General features: G+C 44.5%; 1 protein-coding gene across 1 annotated transcript in view; it reads left to right on the forward strand.

Moving 5' to 3' along the window:
• SHC2 (SHC adaptor protein 2) overlaps nt 1-10,239 on the forward strand; it is a 71,972-nt gene extending 61,733 nt beyond the window's left edge. Inside the window, exon 13 of the mRNA XM_044284551.1 lies at nt 10,149-10,239. The gene's annotated coding sequence lies outside the window, so the exon portion shown is untranslated. The remainder of the gene's footprint in view (nt 1-10,148) is intronic.
• Nucleotides 10,240-24,267: the final 14,028 nt, after the last annotated feature.

Genomic DNA, 24,267 nt, shown 5'->3' on the forward strand with positions numbered 1-24,267 from the left:
GGGAGAAGGGTCATTAGGAGGGACAGGAGGAGGGGGGAGCAGGGTCACTAGTGGGGTGACAGGAGGAGGGGGAGGCAGGGTCACTAGTGAGGTGACAGAAGGAGGGGGGAGCAGGGAACTGTGAGACTGGACGGAACCATGATTGGGGGAGGGGGAGTAATCACTTGTGGCTTTTCACTGCCACAACAACACAGCCGGGGGTGGGGGGTCCCAGGCCCAGGGTCAGCTTTTCTCTCAAACCAGTCCAGTCACATGAGTCCATGAGACCAGTCTGCTCACTGCGCTGATGAATGTGGGTGACTAAATAATACATTTTATTCCCAACATACATATTATTTAGTAAAAGCAGTGGTGTGCCTAGGTTGTTTGGCACCTGGGGCGGGTCCTTTCTCTGGCCCCAATTCTTTAAAAAAAAACGTACCCCCTCACAGTAGTTTTGTACAGATATGTGCCCCCTCCACATTAGCAATGCCCGTTGTGCCCCCTCCACATTAGCAATGCCCATTGTGCCCCCTCCACATTAGCAATGACCCTGTGTATGTGTATTGCCCTAGAATCAGTTTAAATTGGCAGTTTTTTTGCTGGAAAAGAGCGGCAATCAACAATATAGCATGTAAATCACCGTTTGTTGAGCTTCACTTATATGGAGTAATCATTGGCACTGTGTGTGCCCAAATGACCGTTCATGCAGTCATTGCACCAGGTAAAGCACATTGCAACCATATGTTTCACAAGCTGCGGGACCAAAAACTGCAGTGCAAAACTCTTATCTATCCAGTAAATTTCGAAGAGGAATAACATGGGGTGACAACACACATGCCTAGATTTACTAATCCAGTAAATCTTACACGGGCTGTGTAGACCAAAATCAGATTTATCAAAGGGTCTCAGGGATAGACACTTTACTTTGACTCTATACCAACTATTGGCTGGCTTACTTTGTGACAGAATTTTACGTCAGAATTGTGGCACAATATGGAGCATCATAGGCTACATACGTTTCTCACAAAGCCCCACCCATTTCTCATAAACACCACCCCTTTCAAGTAAGTCCAAAAAAAAAGTATAACCCCTATGTTAGGGGTGCTAGCTCACACCTGCGTGGGAGGGAACCAGGCGGTGTACCGGGTGGAGTCCAGTAGCGGGAGACCGCAAAGAGAGAGACGGGGTGGAGGCGTCGACAACAGAGAGGTAGATGGTAGTAGAGGATCAAGCAAGAGAGTAGTCGGGGGACAATTCCGAGGTCGGCAGCAGTCGAGTTGGTAGTAGTAGCAACAGAGGAACAGTGGTAGATGCAGCAGGATCAAGTCCAGAAGAACAATAACCAGTGGGGGTCTGGTGTAAGAGGCTGGGCTTTTAAAAAGGAAGTAGCAGGTGCAAGGAATCACAGAGATTAACAAGGCAAGGCTGGAACAAAGTAGATAAAAGAATTCAGTAGAAGGAGAAGTCCAGAAAGGTTGGTAGTCTAGTGGCTAGAGCTACAATCTGAGACATGGCCGGTCATGGGTTCAAATCCTGACACCCTAATTGTGGCAATTTACAAGTTAATTTTTAGACAGATTTTAGGTGCACATTAGTAAATCTAGGCCACGGTTTTAGACTCTCCCGAATTGTTATTTTATAGAGAATACAAGTCATCACTAAAACAGACATGTCAGGAGAGGTGAAAGGTCCCTGTTACAGTGTGTATTCTTGTCTGTGACTGCGTTTGATGCGTTTGTATGGTTTGCAGTGTGATTATACTCTGTAGGTCACATGTGTGGACCTGCTATCTGACCACTATAAGGTCACTGGATGGAGGTATCATTGGTTATACTGGTGCTTGTATTGTGAGGATAACAGATAAAAGGTGTTTCTGTGTTCCACTTATTTTATTTCTTGCGTTGATGGCATGGTTTACAGATGTAAGGAAGTGATGAGGGATGTGCCTTAGTAAACAAAAATGTGCTGTATTGCCCACCGTTATTTTTCCATGATATCGTTTGTGGGCTGGTGGGGTTTTTGTGCCAGGGCTGCTTTTCAGCCACAGTCTGGCTCTGCCCATGTTGGACCGGGAATAAGTATTGTTTGTGGGGAAAAACCCTTTAATGGGGTTTTCAAAGTTTCCAAGTGAAAATATAAATGATCGAGGGAGTACTGTTTCTTCTTATGGAGCATGACTAGTAGGCGTAAGGAGTCTTTTTTCAAAAAGAAAAAAATTCAAATATGCAGGAAAAAGGACCATCACACTGGCACCACCTTCTGGAACTGACTCCTTATGAGTCAAACTCCAACTTCTTAATAAGGTTTGGGACATAACAGGGGAAATAACCAAGCCAAATATTCATCCGTAGACATCTTTTTCAGGGTGTAGGATTCTGGCTGGCTGGGTTCGATGCTTAGAATGCAGCCTAGGAAGAATGCTGGCTCTCCTTTAAAGAGTCCTGTTGTTTATGGAGAATTATTGGCAATGCTCCATGGAAAAAAATATACAAAGAGGTATCTCCCAGGAAAAAAGAACCATCTCTTGCTAGCGCCATTTCTGGAAGGGGCTTTCCTGTGATTCAAAGTTTGACTTCTTAATATGCCTTGGGGCATGACAAGGAAAAATAGCCAAGCCAAATATCCATCAGTAGACAGCTGTTTCGGGGGTGCTTGCCCATCATCAGTATAGAGTAGGATTCTGGCTGCCCGAGTGCGATGCCTAGAATGCAGCTTAGGTAGGGTGCTGGCTCTCCTTAAAGAGACTAACTGTATATGGAGACTTATTGGAAATGCTGCATGGGAAAAAATATGCAAAGAGGTATTTTTCAGGCTTGTTAAGAAGCTGGACTTTGACATGATAGGGAGGCACTTCCAGAAGATGGCTCAAGCAAGATGGGTCTTTTTTCTTTGAGATACCTTTTTGCATATTTTTTCTCATGCTGTATTGCAAATAGGATTCCATACATAGCTGATCTCTTTAAATGGGCACAATCTTTTCAAATAACTTCTTATCAAAGGAAACTTAAGATGAACTGGAACAAATTAGGGTGTTATCCACCCTAAAAACACTTCAGAAATCTCTGCCATTAGGGGCCTTCTTTCTAGCAATTTTGCTGCCCACTAATTGTTACTAGGCAGTCACTTCCTTTGCAGCATAGATAGACTGAAGGAAATGTTTTGATGTTTTGTGTCACTTCTTCACTGGCTGGCTCCAGATCTCAGTGAGCTTCTGAGCTCAGTGCAGAGGCCCCTCCCCCATCCAGAGCTTAGCACTTGAACATTGCAGAATGCTCAGCATCACAGACAGATTTTCTGTGTAAAGACAGCCACATCTTCCCTCCATAATTTTTTTTAAATCAAATCTTTTTTATTTATTTGACTAGAACAGTGTTACATTTACACATTGAGTTGTAAAATTTAAAATAAAATAAATCCATTTGATATAATCCTCTGTGTATTGTCAAGTTATTTTATATTTATATAAACAAATATATGTAAATATATATAATTCTAGGGAAGACTACCACCCCTTCCCACCCTCCTTTGACCCTTGCCCCCCCACCCTTACCCCCACTCACTCCGGCCCAGCAGTTTTATTTATTTACTTCCTTAGAGCCTAATGTGGTTATGAGACATCCAATCACTATATAGTTTATCAAACTTTTGTGGGCAACCTCTTTTGAGAAATATAATTCTTTCTCACACCAACATATTGTTGACTTTTATGCAAAATTCCTCTACTGTTGGAGGACTCGCCTCTATCTAGTGCAGGGCTATTAGTTTTCTAGCAACATAATCTAATATACATATCTTAGGATCTCGGTCTACCCGCACTGACATTGTCTGATATATTGTCTCCAATATTCCCATCCAGTACCCATCTAGACTTTGCCATTGCCACATCATATTCAGCAAGTCGGCTGGTTCCAGTGCACATCTTGGACATCTTGCGTCACTCCTGACACCAATATGATGTCAAAATATTGGTGTTTTGTACACCCTGTGTATAATGAATAGTTGGGATGGTTTCCCCTGTTCACTTAATGACACCAGTGGGACCGCCTCTAGAATGTCTTCCCATTGATCTTGTGGTATCTCCCTTATATCTCTCTCCTATTTTTTCATTCGTGACAATGGATGGGAATTCAAAAACGTATCCAATAGCAAAGAGTATAGCGCAGATATCAGGCCTCTCTTGTCTCCTCTTGAGAGCACCAGTTTTTGGTCTGTCTCTAGTTTAGTGCCATTACATTTTTAAGTGTAGTATCATACGCATGGCGAAGTTGAAGATACTGATAGAAACTCTTACGGGTAACCTGGAATTTCTCCTGTATATCCATAAAAGACCTAAACACTCCATTATCTATCAGGTCCCTTTAGATTTCCAATCCTGCAGTCCAGACAATGAGAGAAATTCCAGTAAAAGGGGGTTATTCCATATTGGTGATAATTCACTAAAGCCTCCTATACCTCTCAACTGTTTAACTTTTGTCCAAATTTTTTTCATGAGCACTAACAATGGTAAATTTTCCTCTGAAATATGTTTCGCTGAACCCTCTAATATCTGCATAAGGTCACTCTCACCTATTTTTTGTTGTACAATCTGGCTAGTCATATCAGTCAACGTGTATTCCATCCATCCCTTAAAATGCTGACACTGCGCTGCTACATAGTAGATCCAAGGATTTGGCATAGCCAGTCCCCCTGCCATTTTATCATGCTGCAATGTTTCTAGTTTAATCCTGGGGTGAACCCCCTTCCATATTAAATCCATAAATATAGAATACATTTTATGACATCTGTCCAAAGGTAACCAGACCGGAGTATGTATAAAAGTTGTGGCATCATCACCATCTTGAGGAGATTTACTCTTCCCACTACTGAAAGAAACAGCTTACACCAGGCTCTAACCTTCACTCTAAATTTCACCAAGAGTAGATACAGGTTCAGCTCCTCATAATCCATAATCCTGGGCAAAATTTGTATCCCTAGGTACTTGATCTTCTCAACACACTGTATTTTATTATTGATAACTGAGACAGATACAGCTTGGCCATCTATAGGCATCAATTAATACTAAGGCCGATAGCCTACCAAACCTGTCAATTAGAGACATAGTGGCCGATATAGAAGATGACTTATCTTCCAGAAATAAAAGCGTATCATCGGCATATAATGCTATTTTATTATGTATCTGGCCATATTGAAATCCCTTTATATCCAGAGATTTTCACACTGCTGCTGCCAAAGGCTCAATGGCTATGGCAAATAATAGGGGTTATAGCGGGTAACCCAGTCTAGTTCCCCTAGCTAATTGAATACAGCTAGACACTCCCCCATTAGCCCTAATCCATGCCTTTGGGTTAGAATACAGTACCTTTACCCATTTAATAAAGCGGTTTCCAAAACCCATACAGCTCAACGTACCCCAGACATATCCCCACACCACACTATCAAAAGCCTTAGCAGCATCCAGAGACAGAACAGCTCAATTTCCACAGTTATCCGCAGAGACCTGTAGACTAGTCTATACTCTGCGGATGTTGATAGTTGTAGATTTCTGGGGCATAAAGCCCATTTGATCTGGATGTATGATGTTGAGAATCACCCTGGACAGACGTTTTGCCAAAACTTTCGCCAAAAGTTTAACATTCGACGTTAGAAGGGATATTGGCCTGTATGAGTCTGGGAATCTCGGGTCCTTCCCTTGCTTCGGTATTACTACTATAAGGGACTCCTGCATAGAAGCCGGGAGTGAGCCCATATCCAATGAGTAATTAAAGACTTTTAGTAGTTCCGGCAGTAGTATTCCCTGAAATCTCTTGTATACTTCCACTAGGATACCATCCAACCCCGGGCTTTGTCATTGGCCATATCTTTTAATTCCTCCTCCAGTTCCTCTAGATTAATAGGCGCATCTAATTGTTCCCTTTCCTCTGCCGATAATGTAGGCAGGTCTGCCTCCCTTAGAAACTTTAATATCTACTCCTCTGAATTAGATTCCTTAGAGGTATACAGGGAAGAATAAAAATCTCTGAGAACCCCCAAAATGTCCTCCGTATCCACACAGGACTTCCCTCTGTAATCCACCAACTCCGTTATACATGTCATCCCTTGCTGGGCCTTGGAGATAACAGATAACATATGCCCCACTCTCCTTCTGCAAACACACGTTGCTTATAGAAGGTACACTTACTATCAGCGGCCTGAAATAGGTAGCATCTTAGCTGTTCCTGTGCCTCTCTCAGTACCCTACTGGCCCCCTGTGAGGGTGCCGCCCCCAAATGCCTCATCTGCTTCTGCTACTGCTTCATGAGCACTGACATCTGCCTCCCTGGACCTGTTTTTATGTACACAAATAGACTTAATTAAAAGTCCCCTCAAGTAAGCTTTTATAGCGTCCCATATGGCATGGGTGGACGCCGTACCCTCGTTAATATTAAAGTATTCTTTAATGGCTTCAAGATAAAAGAGTCTGGGCAGCACAACCAGACCAAAGTATGACCGGAGTGCCAGCGGTTGAGGTGGTGGTCCTACCACCCGTACACCAAAAAAATAAGGATACTTTAATGGCTTCAGCCATACCCATCAGGTCGTCCAAAATCTGCAGCCAAAAAGCATTGCATTTCCATAATTTCAGCCACGGCCTAGTCCCCCCGAGGTCCAACTCCACCTTTAGCAAGGAATGTTCTGATAATGAGGCATTGCATCATTAACCAGCGACAAATCTATTCTGGATAGGGTTTGGTATGTGGATGAGCTACAAGAATATCTACATTCTAGCGTATGTCTTACTCTCCATATGTCTATTAGCCCCACCTCTTTCCTAATGTTTCTCAACGCCGACTACCCGGAGATCTCCCAGCTCCCTCCATTCTACATCTATCTAGTTGATCATTAAAAGTACAGTTATAGTCCCCTATAAGCATCCACGGGACCCCGGGTACTCTGCTAAAAAATCTAAAATCATTCTTAAAGTGGTTGACGCAAACGGCGGGGGAATGCAGACCGCCACCAGTATCATTTGAGTACCTTCTTTGCTACATAATACACAGACGAACCTCCCCTCTACATCTAAAAGTTCCCTAATACCCTCAAATCTAATACTTTTATGCACTAATATACTTACTCCCCTGGAATGTGAAGATAGGACCGCATGAGACGCATATCCCACCCATGGCTTTTTTAGCCATTGTAGTCTATTCTTAGTCAAATGCATCTCTTGTAAACAACATATAGCCGTCTGAAACCGCATTAAGTAGCTAAAAGTACTATGTCGTTTAGTCGTATTAGCCATGCCCCTCACATTCCAGCTGAGTATTCTAATCATACGTGTCATAATTCAAAATAGAAACAGAAAAGTGATCTCCACTCATTATGGTCCTATGGTGCATTAATTCCAAACCTTGTATTGTCCCCGTACCTAAGCCAGAGTGATTGCCCTCCCTCCCTTATCCCTCCCTTATCCCTTACCAAAAATAAAGGATTTAATCCCAAATGAAACACTGCTAATCATCCTATAACTGGGGCACTCGCTAACAAACTTGCCCACCGTTGAATGCAGCATATTTAACCCTTTAACTCTCAACCTCCCAAAACACAACCTGTAAACTGTGAACAACACTTCCTGTGCTACTCATGCTCCTGCGTCAGAGGAGTTTGGTGATAAAGTGTTAATCAGATTGTCCCATCTGTGGAGCCGTCCTATGACGAGATGTTCTCCTGCACACTATGATACTAAAAAAAATTAGAAAATGGAAATAAAAGGAGAAAAAAGATATAGGAGGGGGAAACAGCAGCTCCATCCATATGCAATTGTGCGTGCATCTATTCCTAGGTGCTGTCTTCTCAAGTGTCCTTATTCTACTCCTTCAGTTGACTTTCATGATGATCCAACTATTATGCCGCCTCTTCTGGATCTTCAAAGAACCTGGTAGATCCTAGAGCCACCACTCTTAGTTTCGCTGGGTACAGCATAGAGTATTGGACTTTCAAGTTTCTGAGTCTTCTCTTGACATCTAGAAAGCGTATCCTCCTCTCCTGGACCTCTGTGGAATAATCTGGGAAAATTGAAATTTTTGTCCCATTTATGACCAGATCTGTATTATCACGTGCTTGCCGCAATATGGTATCTCTATCTCATTGGTCTTGGCGGTCTACCAGGCGGTAGCTGTCTTGTGGGCACCCGATGAGCCCTTTCCACAGCATACAGTGAAGACAGTTCTTTGTCTTGAAATTTCTGCTGAATCAATTTTTTTATATAGTCCGTGGCGTTTGCCCCTTCCGTCTTTTCAGGGACCCTCACTATTCTGATATTATTACGGCGTGATCTATTTTCCAAATCATCAGCCTTTGAGGGTAGTGTTACAGCTTGCAAATGCCACCATGATGTCTTTGAGGGTGGGTTCCTGTTCAAGGGATTTGTGGGGAGCTTCTTTCCCCTGTATGACTTCTTTAGAAGCAGGGACCTGGCAGCCATTTTCTCGATCCCCCTCTTTATCTGATGATTTTTCCTCCTGGTCAGAGGAGGACATTATTGCAATCCCTTTATTTTGAGACCAGTCCCTCTCCCCCTCCGACACCTTTGCGAACCTGCTTAAGCGCGCTGCCGCGCTCTGGCTCACCACTTCCTGATGTCCTTCCTCTTCCTCCGTGCCAGCTCCATGTTGATTGAGCTCTGCTCTATCTGTTCTCACAGCGTTCTTCCCCCTCTTCGGCATGTTGGCGCACATATGTGCCTTGCAGGTGAATCTCCCCTCTCCCAGGCTCCTTTCCAGGCTCTTCTCTTCCACCAGAGATCTGTGATCATCGGGATGTTTCAGGATGCCGTCAGGAGCGCTCCAAAGTGCGTCTCACGCCATGCAGCGGTAAGCCACGCCCCCCTGTCCTCCATTATTTAGTGCATTTCTTACTCCAGTAATAATAGAATTCATCTATGAAGTGCTTGAGTGCCTCTGAATGTGTTGGTTTTATCTTGTTTATTAATCAGCATCCCTCACTGGACTGACTCTCAGTTTACATAGTCCTTACCCCATCTATGCTGTAATCAATAAGTGTCTCTTATGTTCTGGATCTTTCCCCTCTGTATACTGTGAGCATAAACTGTCTTCTATGACATGCAATTTTCCCCTCCCTGTGCTGTCATGATAATATGTATTCTGAGTCCTGGACCATTTTTCTTTCTATGTGAGCCTACAATTATGGGAAAGAGAGTCTATGCCAGTATAGTACTGTCAGACTGCCTTTTTTTAAACATGCCCCAGGCTGGAGGAGAACTGCTGGATGCAAGAGCAGCACACTGGGGAGCTAGAAGTCAACAAAAGCAGACCAGAGCACTGGGGAAGGTTGGAATGTATCCTCACAGTGTTCTCAGCAAAAGCACCCTGAAACAGCGGTCTATGAATGGATATTTGGCTCGGCCCTTGCCATGTCCCAAGGCATTTTAAGAAGTTGGACTCTGACTCATAGGGAGCCACTAGTGAGATTGTTCTCTTTTCCTGGGAGATACCTCTTTGCAGATTTTTTCCCCCATGGAGCATTGCCAATAAGTCTCCATATACAGCTGGTCTCTTTAAGTAGAACCAGCATTCTGCCTAAGGTCCCAAAAAAATGCCAGCAGAAGTAAGGTAGCTATCTTATGTCAATGTTCAACCTGCAGATGAAGTCCTGGCTTAGCTATAATCCTGTTATATCTCAAAGCCTGTGAAAAAGGCCAAACATTGACTTGTTGGATAGCTACCTTACATCTGGTGGCATTAACGACTCAGCTTTCTTTTCTTTTTGGAGAGAGAGCTAATTTGCATACCATTTTCCCATTGACTAGCCTATATAACTCCTTACGTCTACTAGGCACTCTCCAGAAAGAGACTAGTACACCCCGGATCCCAACAAAGGCCTCTCACACAGTTAAGCCAGTTCTTTCTGCACTGATGGGGGCAATTACCCCGAAACAGCTGTCTGCAGATAAGGTACTTGCTTAGCTATAATCCTAAATAATATCTCAAGGCCTGTTCAAAAATGTAGAGCATTGACTTTTAGGATATCTACGTGGCTTTCTTTTCTTTTTTGAAAGACCTAATTTGCATAAAATATAAGTGATATATGGTACACTAACCATGACAATCTTTATTCTTGCTAACTGTCTTTATAACATATAACCTCTTTGTGTGCTGTATATTATTCAGGCTCAACTCTGTTTGGAGATGAACATTTATCAGGAGGGAAGCACAGAAGAGTTACCCATAAGGAACATCATTAAGTGACCCAAGGAGTACTCTTCTGCCAGAGACTACATCTTGCATTTGTGTATAGCTCTAGTATTTTATTTTTCACCACCAGAGGGGGAAGCTGAGCCCAACGAGCTTGAAGAAGAGGAACACTCATAACGCCAACTATTACAATAACACAAAACTGTTGCCATTTTTTAAGTGAAAAAATCCAGCATCTCGGGCAAGTGCAGGTGGGACACTATGTAAGCCCATTGAGGAGCAGCAATGTTAACTATACATGTGCATTGAACAACCTGGACTATTTGAAAATCAAGCCAGTATAGTTCAATCTGTATATGCAGTACCTTCCCTATGCAAATATTGCATCCTAACTGATATATTTACGAGGTAGTAATGTCTTCCAAGCATGGCTGACATGCTTGCAGCTTAAATCTGGATCTACAATATATATGCTGGAAATAATATCACACTTTCTATGATCAATGTGATATACATACATACATTCCTTACATCGTATGAGCATAAAAAAAAACTGAGGATAGTTTATGGGTATTTTGATGTTAGTACATGAAATGCTTCACCTCACACCCTCTAGGCTGGGCTGCTCCTCTATACTGAAAGAATGGAAAATGAGAGATAATCAAATTATCTGTTCCTTAGAGCTATGTAGGCGGTCAGCAAGGAAATGGATGTTGTCTTATACAGGCAAGGTCAGAAAACATGATTTCACAGTTATTAAACTGCCAATGCCTATTGCCTTGGAGTTCGTCAAGAAGGACCAATTTGCTCCACCACCTGTTTTCCATGACCTAGGTGAGTGCCACTATCCCATGGCATGTTCATGTAATACTATGTATGGTAAGGTCATGGAGGAGTGATACAAAGCAATTGCAGTAGGATGTACAGAGATTGCAAGATTTAGTGTGTAAACTGATGACTTCAGTGCAGGCCTATGATCTGCTAAGTATAAAGTTGTACTCCCTAAAGTTGTCAGTGGGAAATCGAACAATCAGCAGCTATGCAATCATCAATTAGAATTAGGTGACATGGTCCACTGTTAGATACAATTCTCAAAGGCTTGTATTAACCCATTCACCATCTTTGACCTGGGGTCCAAGCAACCAGTAAAGAGAGATACTGGACACTTCAGAGAAGGTATCTACATTAACTTAAACTCTACCTATTGCTTTGAATTAAAGAATATGTAGAAAACTGTCCTTGGGACAAAAGCAATCATGTGTACTATTTTCTTTAGTGTCAATGTGCAGATTGCATGTCAAGTCGTCATGTGTTGATTGGTCTACATTGGCAGTGCGTATATATTATTTTAAACCACACACACATTGGGTCCACTTTCATAGAATTCCAGCGGATCTATTAGTTTCCCATGTGGGAGGAACACATGGAAGCGTGCTCGAAACCCACAAAGCCTGGAGAGGACATACAAACTCCATGCACGTGTTGCCCCTGGTTACATGTGCCTAAAAGCCTGGTGATGGAAGGCAGTAAGGCAAACCACTAAGTCATTGACTGCCCATAGATATCCTTTAAATGCCAACGAAGGTTCCCTACATAAGTCATTAACAGTCAGATGATTTTAAAATTTGTCGTTACATCAAACGACAGAGTGAGAAGCACAGGCATATGGTAAGTGATGGAAAAGAACAGCCTGGGCTTCAGCTCTGAATGGCAGTGTAAAGGGAGTGTGTCATCTACAATTTATTCTGAATGTGTCATCTATATTTTTTTGTCTGCTAGTTAAAGAGGACCTTTCACCTAAAAAAAAAAATTAAACTAAGACTATAGCGTTACTTACATGCCCCCATGATTTCTTGAACGTTAATTCTTTTTTCATTCTGTGCCCCCGTTTGTCCGCTATGCCCCCCGGAATAATTCCCGCCATTTATGCTAATGAGCCAGCCTCAAATGGGCTGGCTTTAAAAGTTCTCCCGGATGACAGCCTAATGCTCTCCCCCAGCAGATGATATCAGAAGGGTCTGACCACGGCTCTGTCCCCATTGAATACACCTACACGTTCAGCCGATCCGAACATGTGTATGGCCGAGCGATCTTCTGGAATGTGTTTGGCTGCCTTTAGAACTGTTGTGCCTCTCCATTGTAAGCTGATATAGATGATAGATGAAATCGCTCCAGTTCTCTGAAGTCTCGCGAGAACTGGAGCGTCTTCTCCCTGGCTAAGAGTGGAGCGCGCTGATTGGATGCGCTCCGTGCCAGGGAGAAGATGGAAGGCACGCCCGCGAGAACTTTTAAAGCCAGCCCATTTGAGGCTGACTCATTAGCATAAACGGCGGGAATTATTCCGGGGGGCATAGCGGACAAACGGGGGCACAGAATGAAAAAATAATTAACGTTCAAGAAATCATGGGGGCATGTAAGTAACGCTATAGTCTTAGTTTAATTTTTTTTTTTTTAGGTGAAAGGTCCTCTTTAAAGTAGATAGCGACATGTATCTTTTTTTTCTAATCTGTTTTATATTCCACTTGTAGACTTTTTATTTTATGCCCCGAATATGATTAGGGGGCAGCCATCTTGATTGAGCTGTTACTAAGATGATTTAGAGAACTAAAAGAAGAATTCCTGCGCTTACTCTGCACCAGTGACTAGAAGTGGGTTCTACCACGTCTGCTGTCCTCTAAGTTGCAATAAGTATCTTTATGTGACACCGTCACGCCTACCTGAACTTGTAGAGAAGAGTCCATGATGTTAATGTGTAGTGGTGAATACCTGATAGTTGTCCCGATCCTCCAGTCCGGTAGAAGCAGTCAGGCTGTGTAGTTGGAAAACGTGCCCCGGCCAGCAGCACGTTTTCTATTCAAAAAAGCTTGCGTTCCTAATCAGAGCGCATTTCAGTTGTCAAATGTGAATAGCTCCACTTCGCTATTTAGTCCAGTGGGGGCGAGGCTATTCAAATTAAAAATCCATCTTGTCTCAGAGTGTGACAAGTATTTTATTAAATCACCTCCTTTCCTTCCAGTTTTTACCTTCTCCATGCCACATACTGATGACCCTTTCCACTTGCTGTTGTGTACCTCCAGGTAATGTCTGGATAGGGGATGACCCTCATATTTTCTCTCAATATTGTATATGTTCCCTTATACGTTCCTGTAGTGGTCTTTTTGTTCTGCCTATATATATTTTTTCACATGGGCAAATTATTCTATATATCACACTTTTGCTGTAGCATGTGATATGTTGTTTTATTGTGTGTGTAAAGGAACCTTCTTTGTCTTTTATTTCATAAACTGGTTTAGTGGTTGATAGTTTTCTGCAACTCATGCATCTTTTACATGGGAAGAACCTATTTAGAATCCCTGTTATTTTCCCAACTTCAGTGCTTTTTGGTATCATAATTTTTATAGTGGGTGCTATCATGTTCCCAGTTCTAGCGGCCTTTTTAAAAATGAAATGGGGTTTTTTCCAGGATATGTCCACCTATAGTTTTATCTTGTTGCAGGATATCCCAGTGTTTGTTAACTATACTTCTTAAAATGCCTGATTATTATATTCAGTAATAATTGGTGGAATTATTGTATCAGCATTATTTTGTCCTTATACCTTTTCTTTGTTGTCTTTGGCCTCCAGTAGTAGCTGCCTATTTAACCTGCCTATTGTTTCCCTTTGTTTATTCTAGAGGGTACTTGAGTATCCTTTAGTTTCAAATGTATTTTGCAGTTGTATGGCTTCTTTATTATAGTCCTCTTTTTTTTTTACTGCAGTTCTTAAATAAACACATGAATTGGCTTTTTGGTACATTTAATAGCCATTGGGGCAGGTGGCAACTATTCATGGCAATAAATCTGTTAGTATCTGTTGGTTTACTGTATGTTTTAGTGTGTAATTTACCGTCTTCTATAAAAATGGTAAGATCCAGGAAGTTCACCTCTATTCTACTATATGTTGGTGAGCTTGCAAATCTGCTTGTTTATATTTATTTCCTCCTGAGGACTCTGGGAAATTGTTATCCTTATATTTTTGCTTCTGTTTTTGTTTTATATAATATTTCTTTAGTGCTAGTTTCCGCATAAACTTTTTTATGCCAATAAATGCTTGGAATTCGTTAAAACCTTGCTGGGGCAAATTTTAGACCCTTTTGTAGAAGGGAACATTCCCCCTCTGTTAAAATGTGACTACTCAGATTAAATATTTTTTGCTGATGTTGTTCAGGGAGGTGTTTTGTTCATTGCATTTAATGCACCTCTCTTGTTCTGTCTGCCTCTACATCCCCATTTCTGCTTTTTCTTTCTCGTGCTTGAAAAAAAAAATCTTTCTTAACTGTCTTTTTGGTATATATCTGGTTATCCATGGTGCTCTTTCTCTTTGTATTAAAATTGTTACGTGGTCCTTTGTTGGGGGGTTGCTGTTGTGAAATTGACCCTTTTCTATCAGTTTGTTCATCTTTCTTTGTCTTTTTACAAAGGTCAGGTTTTTATCCAACAGACCAAGTTGATTTTATTGGGGAATGTATTTTATTTATACTTAATAAAAATTACTTTTTATATGAAGGAGAATATTATTTACAGCAATGGGGACGAAATTCACACTGAGTTTTGCTAATTTATTTGTCGCCAAATGGGAGGAATGAACAGTATTCTCCCAAAGCAGGCTTGGTGCGTACCCCATCCTGTGGAGGCGCTTTATTGACAATGTCATTTTTATATGGAAAGGCGGGGGGGGGGGGGGGGGGGCATGTAACTAGACTGAAAAGCTTCCTGGAGGAAATAGACAGTAATGATTTTTTGGAATTCACACCAACATATAGTAGAACAGAGTTGAACTTCCTGGATCTAACCATTTTTTATAGAAGACGGTAAAATTACACAATAAAACATACAGTATACCAACAGATACTAACAGCTTTATTGCCATGAATAGTTGCCACCTGCAGTAAAAAAGAGGACTATAATAAAGAAGTCATACACCTGCAAAATAAATTTGAAACTTAAGGATACTCATGTACCCTCCTGAATGAACAAAGGGAAACAATAGGCAGGTTAAATAGGCAGCTACTACTGGAGGACAAAGACAACAAAATAATGCTGATAAAATAATTTTAATTTCACCAATTATTTCTGAATATAATAGCCAAACAGGCCTTTTAAGAAGTATAGTTAAAGGGAACCTGTCACTGGGATTTTGTGTATAGAGCCGAGGACATGGGTTGCTAGATGGCCGCTAGCAAATCCACAATACCCAGGGCCCATAGCTCTGTGTGCTTTTATTGTGCAAAAAAATTAATAAAAATTTGATACATATGCAAATTAACCTGAGATGAGTCCTGTCCCTGAGATGAATCACGTACAGGACTCATCTCAGGTTCATTTGCATATGTATCAAATCGGTTTTTATACACAATAAAAGCACACAGAGCTATGGGGACTGGGTATTGCGGATGTGCTAGTGGCCATCTAGCAACCCATGTCCTCAGCTCTATACACAAAATCCTGGTGACAGGTTCCCTTTAACAAACACTGGGATATCCTGCGACAAGATAAAACTATAAGTAGACATATCCCGGAAAAAAAACATTTCAGTTTTAAAAAGGCCACTAGAACTGGGAACATGATAGCACCCACTATAAAAAATATGATACCAAAAAGCACTGAAGTTGGGAAAATAACAGGGATTCCAAACGGGTTCTGTAAAAGATGCATGAGTTGCAGAAAATATGAGGGTCATCCCCTATCCAGACATTACCTGGAGGTACACAACAGCAAGTGGAAAGGGTCATCAGTATGTGGCATGGAGAAGGTAAAAACTGGAAGGAGAGGAGGTGATTTAATAAAATACTTGTCACGCGCTGAGACAAGATGGATTTTTAATTTGAATAGCCTCGTCCCCACTGGACTAAATAGCGAAGTGGAGCTATTCACATTCGACAACTAAAATTGTGTTCTGTCTCCCTAATTTAAAGACTGCATTGCACTAACCTGATCTGAATAACCCCGCCCCAAAAGGATTCATAAGGAGAAGCAAAGGCAAGAGGACTCTATCCCTGAGGAAGAAAGGCGATCCTTTCGAAATGCATTGGATTTTTGGTCTACAACAGCTCCTGTAGCTGTAAGCTAGCATGCTGTTACCGGTGCTCTGATTAGGAACGCAAGCTTTTTTGAATAGGAAATGTGCTGCCAGGCCGGGGCACGTTTTCCAACTACACAGCCTGACTGCTTCTACCGGACTGGAGAATAGTGATGGGAAGTTCGGATCTTTCAGATGAATCGATTCATTTGAATCAGCTCATTCAAATGAACCAATTCATGAATCGGATCTTCGGTTCACTTCATGAGCCGGCAGAAGCAAGTGAACTGAAGATCAATGTGCATGCTCAGCTCATCGAATCTTCGGTTCACTTGCTGAGTCGGCTCTCAAGTGAACCGAAGGTTAGTTAAAAGAATCGTGTCACCGAGTCCCTACCAGACTTCCTGCTCTGCTACATGCTAGATTAATGCCCCCCCCCTTCCCCCCGGACGGACTTACAGGGAGCCGCAGAGCAGGGAGCCTGGCAGGGACTCGGTGACTCACGGTTCTTTAACTCAAAGAATCAAATGAGTCTCTGACTTATTCGATTCTTTTAACTAATAGACTCAGACGATTCTCTGAGTCCCTGCGACTCCCCCTGTGCTGGGAGTCAGTGCTGGCTGCCTCTGATTGGTTGGAGGGCGGGGAGGGGCGGAGCTAGCGTCCACTGTCGGCTCCTATTACACTGCCTGCTGCTGCCTCTATGCTGATCTGACTGAGCCGTTTCATTCGGATCAGCTCAGGCAGAGGAACCGACTCTTCCGGATCAGTGAACTGAATCGGTTCAAAAGAACGATTCGTTCATGATCCGGACATCACTACTGGAGAATCGGGACAACTATCAAGTATTAACATTAACATCATGGACTCTTCTCTGCAAGTTCAGGTAGGCGTGACGGTGTCACATAAAGATACTTATTACAACTTAGAGGACACCAGATGTGGTAGAACCCCGCTTCTAGTCACCAGTACTTAGGTGCAGCCAGAGACTAAGAGCAGGAATACTTCTTTCACTTCTGCTTATTGTCGTTGCAGTACTGACCTTTCTTGCAGCATACTCACAACATTTTTAAGTAAGAACGCCAGTAAACTTGTTTTATTTCTAATGATTTAGAGAACTGCTTTACAGCAGTCAACATTGACCTTAGATACAATGGACAGGATGGGTCCTCATTGATTTCCACGATAGAGTTTTCTAGACATGCTGTGTGACGTGTGCAAAGGACAGGAGGGAGGAGATAAGTTGAGATATCATCTATTGTGAACGGTGAATTTTGTGATATCTATGTGTCTATCTATCTATATACAGTGGTTCTTGAAAGTTTGTGAACCCTTCAGAATTTTTTTTATTTATATGTCTGCATACATTTGACCTAAAACTACATCTAAAAGTAGATAATGTGAATTATGCAGATGTTTTCAGTCAATGGAATGATAATCAGGTTTGAGTGGGTCACCTTTTTTATTTAAAGAACAGGGATCTGATCTTCACAGCTTGTTTGTGGAATTGTATTATGGCACAAACCAAGGAGATTTCCGAGGACCTCAGAAGAAGGGTTGTTGATTCTCATCAAGATGGAAAAGGCTACAAAACCATCTCTAAAGAGTTTGGACTCCACCAATCCACAGATTTAGTAAAAATTGAGGAAATTCAAGACCTAGGAGTGGTCGACCAACACAGATCACAGCAAGATGAAGGCATGTAGTAGCCCATGAGGTCACAAATGAACCGAAGGTAACCTCCAAGCAATTACAGGCACATTTCACATTAGCTAATATTCATTTTCTTGAGTCCACCATGAGGTGGACACTGAACAACAATTGTATGCATGGCAGAAGTGCAAGGTGCAAGTCCCTCTCTAAACATTGCTGCCCATCTGCAGTTTGCTAAAGATCTCCTGGACAAGCCAGAAGGCTGTCTGAACAATGTTTTGTGGATGGATGAGTCCAAAACCAGAACTTTTTGGTTTAAGTGAAAAGCATTATAATTGGAGAAAGGAAAACACTGCAATCCATAATAAAATTCTCATCCCATCTGTAAAACATGGTTGTTTTAGTATTATGTTTGGCCCTGTTTTGCTGTATGTGGGCCAGGACAGCTTGCCATAATTGAAGTTGAATTCTGAATTATACCAGTAAATCCTGAAGAAAATGTCAGGGTTTAGGCAGCAAGATAATGTTAAGCACACAAGTTGTTCTACCAAAGAATGGTTAAAGAAGAATAAACTAAACATTTTGGAATGGCCAAGTCATAGTCCTGACCTTAATTCAATATGTTCATGGGAGAAAACCTACCAAGATAGCACATTTGAAGCTGTTTTGTACAGAGTAATGGATAGAGTTGAGCGAACACCTGGATGTTCGGGTTCGAGAAGTTCGGCCGAACATCCCGGAAATGTTCGGGTTCGGGATCCGAACCCGATCCGAACTTCGTCCCGAACCCGAACCCCATTGAAGTCAATGGGGACCCGAACTTTTCGGCACTAAAACGGCTGTAAAACAGCCCAGGAAAGGGCTAGAGGGCTGCAAAAGGCAGCAACATGTAGGTAAATCCCCTGCAAACAAATGTGGATAGGGAAATTAATTAAAATAAAAATTAAATAAATAAAAATTAACCAAAATCAATTGGAGAGAGGTTCCATAGCAGAGAATCTGGCTTCCCGTCACCCACCACTGGAACAGTCCATTCTCAGATATTTAGGCCCCGGCACCCAGGCAGAGGAGAGAGGTCCCGTAACAGACAATCTGGCTTCATGTCAGCAGAGAATCAGTCTTCATGTCATAGCAGAGAATCAGGCTTCACGTCACCCACCACTGTAATAGTCCATTTTCATAAATTTAGGCCCAGCACCCAGGCAGAGGAGAGAGGTCCCGTAACAGACAATCTGGCTTCATGTCAGCAGAGAATCAGTCTTCATATCATAGCAGAGAATCTGGCTTCCCGTTACCCACCACTGGAACAGTCCATTCTCAGATATTTAGGCCCCGGCACCCAGGCAGAGGAGAGAGGTCCCGTAACAGACAATCTGGCTTCATGTCAGCAGAGAATCAGTCTTCATATCATAGCAGAGAATCAGGCTTCACGTCAGCCACCACTGCAACAGTCCATTGTCATAAATTCAGGCCCAGCACCCAGGCAGAGGAGAGAGGTCCCGTAACAGACAATCTGGCTTCATGTCAGCAGAGAATCAGTCTGCATGTCATAGCAGAGAATGAGGCTTCACGTCACCCACCACTGCAACAGTCCATTTTCATAAATTTAGGCCCAGCACCCAGGCAGAGGAGAGAGGTCCCGTAACAGAGGATCTGGCTTCATGTCACCAGAGAATCAGTCTGCATGTCATAGCAGAGAATCAGGCTTCACGTCACCCACCACTGCAACAGTCCATTTTCATAAATTTAGGCCCAGCACCCAGGCAGAGGAGAGAGGTCCCGTAACAGAGGATCTGGCTTCATGTCACCAGAGAATCAGTCTGCATGTCATAGCAGAGAATCAGGCTTCACGTCAGCCACCACTGCAACAATCCATTGGCATATATTTAGGCCTAGCACACAGGCAGAGGAGAGAGGTCCCGTAACAGACAATCTGGCTTCATGTCAGCAGAGAATCAGTCTTCATATCATAGCAGAGAATCAGGCTTCACGTCAGCCACCAATGCAACAGTCCATTGTCAGATATTTAGGCCCAGCACCCAGGCAGAGGAGAGAGGTCCCGTAACAGAGGATCTGGCTTCATGTCACCAGAGAATCAGTCTGCATGTCATAGCAGAGAATCAGGCTTCACGTCAGCCACCACTGCAACAATCCATTGGCATATATTTAGGCCTAGCACACAGGCAGAGGAGAGAGGTCCCGTAACAGACAATCTGGCTTCATGTCAGCAGAGAATCAGTCTGCATGTCATAGCAGAGAATGAGGCTTCACGTCACCCACCACTGCAACAGTCCATTTTCATAAATTTAGGCCCAGCACCCAGGCAGAGGAGAGAGGTCCCGTAACAGAGGATCTGGCTTCATGTCACCAGAGAATCAGTCTGCATGTCATAGCAGAGAATCAGGCTTCACGTCACCCACCACTGCAACAGTCCATTTTCATATATTTAGGCCCAGCACCCAGGCAGAGGAGAGAGGTCCCGTAACAGAGGATCTGGCTTCATGTCACCAGAGAATCAGTCTGCATGTCATAGCAGAGAATCAGGCTTCACGTCAGCCACCACTGCAACAATCCATTGGCATATATTTAGGCCTAGCACACAGGCAGAGGAGAGAGGTCCCGTAACAGACAATCTGGCTTCATGTCAGCAGAGAATCAGTCTTCATATCATAGCAGAGAATCAGGCTTCACGTCAGCCACCAATGCAACAGTCCATTGTCAGATATTTAGGCCCAGCACCCAGGCAGAGGAGAGAGGTCCCGTAACAGAGGATCTGGCTTCATGTCAGCAGAGAATCAGTCTTCATGTCATAGCAGAGAATCAGGCTTCACGTCACCCACCACTGCAACAGTCCATTTTCATAAATTTAGGCCCAGCACCCAGGCAGAGGAGAGAGGTCCCGTAACAGAGGATCTGGCTTCATGTCACCAGAGAATCAGTCTGCATGTCATAGCAGAGAATCAGGCTTCACGTCAGCCACCACTGCAACAATCCATTGGCATATATTTAGGCCTAGCACACAGGCAGAGGAGAGAGGTCCCGTAACAGACAATCTGGCTTCATGTCAGCAGAGAATCAGTCTTCATATCATAGCAGAGAATCAGGCTTCACGTCAGCCACCAATGCAACAGTCCATTGTCAGATATTTAGGCCCAGCACCCAGGCAGAGGAGAGAGGTCCCGTAACAGAGGATCTGGCTTCATGTCAGCAGAGAATCAGTCTTCATGTCATAGCAGAGAATCAGGCTTCACGTCACCCACCACTGCAACAGTCCATTTTCATAAATTTAGGCCCAGCACCCAGGCAGAGGAGAGAGGTCCCGTAACAGAGGATCTGGCTTCATGTCAGCAGAGAATCAGTCTGCATGTCATAGCAGAGAATCAGGCTTCACGTCACCCACCACTGCAACAGTCCATTGTCATAAATTCAGGCCCAGCACCCAGGCAGAGGAGAGAGGTCCCGTAACAGACAATCTGGCTTCATGTCACCAGAGAATCAGTCTGCATGTCATAGCAGAGAATGAGGCTTCACGTCAGCCACCACTGCAACAATCCATTGGCATATATTTAGGCCTAGCACACAGGCAGAGGAGAGGTTCATTCAACTTTGGGTAGCCTTGCAATATAATGGTAAAATGAAAATAAAAATAGGATTGAATGAGGAAGTGCCCTGGAGTCCAATAATATATGGTTATGGGGAGGTAGTTAATGTCTAATCTGGACAAGGGACGGACAGGTCCTGTGGGATCCATGCCTGGTTCATTTTTATGAACGTCAGCTTGTCCACATTGGCTGTAGACAGGCGGCTGCGTTTGTCTGTAATGACGCCCCCTGCCGTGCTGAATACACGTTCAGACAAAACGCTGGCTGCCGGGCAGGCCAGCACCTCCAAGGCATAAAAGGCTAGCTCTGGCCACGTGGACAATTTAGAGACCCAGAAGTTGAATGGGGCCGAACCATCAGTCAGTACGTGGAGGGGTGTGCACACGTACTGTTCCACCATGTTAGTGAAATGTTGCCTCCTGCTAACACGTTGCGTATCAGGTGGTGGTGCAGTTAGCTGTGGCGTGTTGACAAAAGTTTTCCACATCTCTGCCATGCTAACCCTGCCCTCAGAGGAGCTGGCCGTGACACAGCTGCCTTGGCGACCTCTTGCTCCTCCTCTGCCTTGGCCTTGGGCTTCCACTTGTTCCCCTGTGACATTTGGGAATGCTCTCAGTAGCGCGTCTACCAACGTGCGCTTGTACTCGCGCATCTTCCTATCACGCTCCAGTGCAGGAAGTAAGGTGGGCACATTGTCTTTGTAGCGTGGATCCAGCAGGGTGGCAACCCAGTAGTCCGCACAGGTTAAAATGTGGGCAACTCTGCTGTCGTTGCGCAGGCACTGCAGCATGTAGTCGCTCATGTGTGCCAGGCTGCCCAGGGATAAGGACAAGCTGTCCTCTGTGGGAGGCGTATCGTCATCGTCCTGCCTTTCCCCCCAGCCACGCACCAGTGATGGACCCGAGCTGCGTTGGGTGCCACCCCGCTGTGACCATGCTTCATCCTCATCCTCCTCCACCTCCTCCTCATCCTCGTCCTCCTCGTCCTCCAGTAGTGGGCCCTGGCTGGCCACATTTGTACCTGGCCTCTGCTGTTGCCAAAAACCTCCCTCTGAGTCACTTCGAAGAGACTGGCCTGAAAGTGCTAAAAATGACCCCTCTTCCTCCTCCTCCTCCTCCTCCTCCTGGGCCACCTCCTCTTCCATCATCGCCCTAAGTGTTTTCTCAAGGAGACATAGAAGTGGTATTGTAACGCTGATAACGGTGTCATCGCCACTGGCCATGTTGGTGGAGTACTCGAAACAGCGCAACAGGGCACACAGGTCTCGCATGGAGGCCCAGTCATTGGTGGTGAAGTGGTGCTGTTCTGTAGTGCGACTGACCCGTGCGTGCTGCAGCTGAAACTCCACTATGGCCTGCTGCTGCTCGCACAGTCTGTCCAGCATGTGCAAGGTGGAGTTCCACCTGGTGGGCACGTCGCATATGAGGCGGTGAGCGGGAAGGCCGAAGTTACGCTGTAGCGCAGACAGGCGAGCAGCAGCAGGATGTGAACGCCGGAAGCGCGAACAGACGGCCCGCACTTTATGCAGCAGCTCTGACATGTCGGGGTAGTTGTGAATGAACTTCTGCACCACCAAATTCAGCACATGCGCCAAGCAAGGGATGTGCGTCAAATTGGCTAGTCCCAGAGCTGCAACGAGATTTCGCCCATTATCACACACCACCAGGCCGGGCTTGAGGCTCACCGGCAGCAACCACTCGTCGGTCTGTTGTTCTATACCCCGCCACAACTCCTGTGCGGTGTGGGGCCTGTCCCCCAAACATATGAGTTTCAGAATGGCCTGCTGACGTTTACCCCGGGCTGTGCTGAAGTTGGTGGTGAAGGTGTGTGGCTGACTGGATGAGCAGGTGGAAGAAGAGGAGGAGGAAGCCGAGAAGGAGGAGGTGGCAACAGGAGGCAAAGAATGTTGCCCTGCGATCCTTGGCGGCGGAAGGACGTGCGCCAAACAGCTCTCCGCCTGGGGCCCAGCTGCCACTACATTTACCCAGTGTGCAGTTAGGGAGATATAGCGTCCCTGGCCGTGCCTACTGGTCCACGTATCTGTGGTTAGGTGGACCTTGCCACAGATGGCGTTGCGCAGTGCACACTTGATTTTATCAGATACTTGGTTGTGCAGGGAAGGCACGGCTCTCTTGGAGAAGTAGTGCCGGCTGGGAACAACATACTGTGGGACAGCAAGCGACATGAGCTGTTTGAAGCTGTCTGTGTCCACCAGCCTAAATGACAGCATTTCATAGGCCAGTAGTTTAGAAATGCTGGCATTCAGGGCCAGGGATCGAGGGTGGCTAGGTGGGAATTTACGCTTTCTATCAAATGTTTGTGAGATGGAGAGCTGAACGCTGGCGTGTGACATGGTTGAGACGCTTGGTGACGGAGGTGGTGGTGGTGGTGTTGGTGGTACATCCCCTGTTTGCTGGGCGGCAGGTGCCAACGTTCCTCCAGAGGCGGAGGAAGAGGCCGAGGCGGCAGCAGCAGAATAGGCCGAGGCGGCAGCAGCAGAAGAGGTAGCAGGGGGAGCCTGAGTGACTTCCTTGGTTTTAAGGTGTTTACTCCACTGCAGTTCATGCTTTGCATGCAGGTGCCTGGTCATGCAGGTTGTGCTCAGGTTCAGAACGTTAATGCCTCGCTTCAGGCTCTGATGGCACAGCGTGCAAACCACTCGGGTCTTGTCGTCAGCACATTGTTTGAAGAAGTGCCATGCCAGGGAACTCCTTGAAGCTGCCTTTGGGGTGCTCGGTCCCAGATGGCGGCGGTCAGTAGCAGGCGGAGTCTCTTGGCGGCGG

Source organism: Bufo gargarizans, chromosome 1, assembly GCF_014858855.1.
Source record: "Bufo gargarizans isolate SCDJY-AF-19 chromosome 1, ASM1485885v1, whole genome shotgun sequence".
In the NCBI taxonomy this organism is placed as follows: domain Eukaryota; kingdom Metazoa; phylum Chordata; class Amphibia; order Anura; family Bufonidae; genus Bufo; species Bufo gargarizans.